Source organism: Neophocaena asiaeorientalis, unplaced genomic scaffold (assembly GCF_003031525.2).
Source record: "Neophocaena asiaeorientalis asiaeorientalis breed wild unplaced genomic scaffold, Neophocaena_asiaeorientalis_V1.1 scaffold357, whole genome shotgun sequence".
In the NCBI taxonomy this organism is placed as follows: Eukaryota; Metazoa; Chordata; class Mammalia; order Artiodactyla; family Phocoenidae; genus Neophocaena; species Neophocaena asiaeorientalis.
In genome coordinates, this window is record NW_020173270.1 from 64,125 (window position 1) to 65,768 (window position 1,644).

At 45.4% G+C, this 1,644-nt stretch overlaps 1 long non-coding RNA gene across 1 annotated transcript in view; it reads right to left on the minus strand.

Moving 5' to 3' along the window:
* Positions 1 to 264: 264 nt before the first annotated feature.
* The window catches only part of LOC112400237 (uncharacterized), a 7,567-nt gene continuing 6,187 nt past the window's right edge, over positions 265 to 1,644 (minus strand). Inside the window, exon 3 of the long non-coding RNA XR_003003378.1 lies at positions 265 to 324. This is a non-coding gene — a long non-coding RNA (uncharacterized LOC112400237). The remainder of the gene's footprint in view (positions 325 to 1,644) is intronic.

A 1,644-nucleotide genomic window follows, 5' to 3' on the forward strand; every position in this document is an offset into this window, starting at 1 on the left:
GGGTCTTCGTTGCTGCTCACGGGCTTTCTCTACTTGCTGCGAGCAGGGGCTACTCGTCTTTGCGGTGCGCCAGCTTCTCATTGCAGTGGTTTCTCTTGTTGCAGAGCACGGGCTCTAGGCATGCGGGCTTCAGTAGTTGTGACATGCAGGCTCAGTAATTGTGGTTTGTGGGCTCTAGAGCGCAGGCTCAGTAGTTGTGGCGTACGGGTTTAGTTGTCCCGCGGCACGTGGGATCTTCTTGGACCAGGGCTCGAACCTGTGTCCCCTGCATTGGCAGGCAGATTCTTAACCACTGTGCCACCAGGGAAGTCCCTCAAAACTCAACTATTTAAAAATAAAAAAAGAAGAAGAAGAAGACCCCAATTAGAAAATGGGCAAAAGACATGAACAGACATTTTATGTGAAAGGACATAAAGTTGGTAAGTAAACACATTTTTTAAAAAAATGTCAACATGATAAGCCATTATGAAAATGCAAATTCAAACCACAATGAGACATCACTGTGCCCCTTTCAAAGGGCTAAAATAATAAAAGGCAATATCACCAAATGCTGGTGAGGATGCAGAGAAACCAGATCACTCGTGCTTTGGTGGTGGGAATGTAAAATGGTACAGCCCCTCTGGAAAAGAGTATGGTGATTTCTTAAAAAACTAAATATGTGCTTTCCATATAACCCAACAATTACACTCTTAGGCATTTATATTAGAGAAATGAAAACTTAAATTCACTCAAAAAGTTGTACATAAATGTTCGTAACAGCTTTATTTGTAATAGCCACAAACTGGAAACAACCCCGATGTTCTTCAACGGGTGAATGGTTAGACAAACTGGTACAAGCCATGAAATACTAGTCAAAATAAAAAGACACTATTGATACAAGCAACAACTTGGACATATCTCAAGAGATTTGTTTTGGGTGAAAAAAAAGAAGCCAATGTCAAAGATTACATACTGTATGATTCCAGTTATACAATGCTCTCTTTTTAAACCACTTGAGATAGAATTCACATGCCATCCCATTTCACCCATGTAGAGTGTACAATTCAATGGCTTTTGGTATATTCACAGAATTGTGCATCGTCACTACGATCAGTCTCAGTACATTTTCATTACTCTTACATAAAAACCCTGCCCTGGGGCTTCCCTGGTGGCGCAGTGGTTGAGAGTCCGCCTGCCGATGCAGGGGACACGGGTTCGTGCCCCGGTCCGGGAAGATCCCAAATGCCGGGGAGCGGCTGGGCCCCTGAGCCACGGCCGCTGCCCTTGCGCATCCGGAGACTGTGCTCCGCAATGGGAGAGGCCACAACAGTGAGAGGCCTGCGTATCGCAAAAAAAAAAAAAAAAAAAAAAAAAAAAACCCTGCCCTGTTAGCTGTCAGCCCCTTTTATCCCTGGCACCCCACCCCCTACCCTCAATCCAACAGCCCTAGGCATCGCTAATATACCTTCTGTCTCAATAAATTTGCCTCTTCTGGATATCGCACATAAATGGAATCCTACAATACGTGGTCCTTTGTGACTGGCTTCTTTCACTTAGCATAATGTTTTCAAGATTCATCTGTGTTGGGCTTCCCTGGTGGCGCAGTGGTTGAGAGTCCGCCTGCCGATGCAGGGGACACGGGTTCGTGCCCCCGTCCGGGAGGAT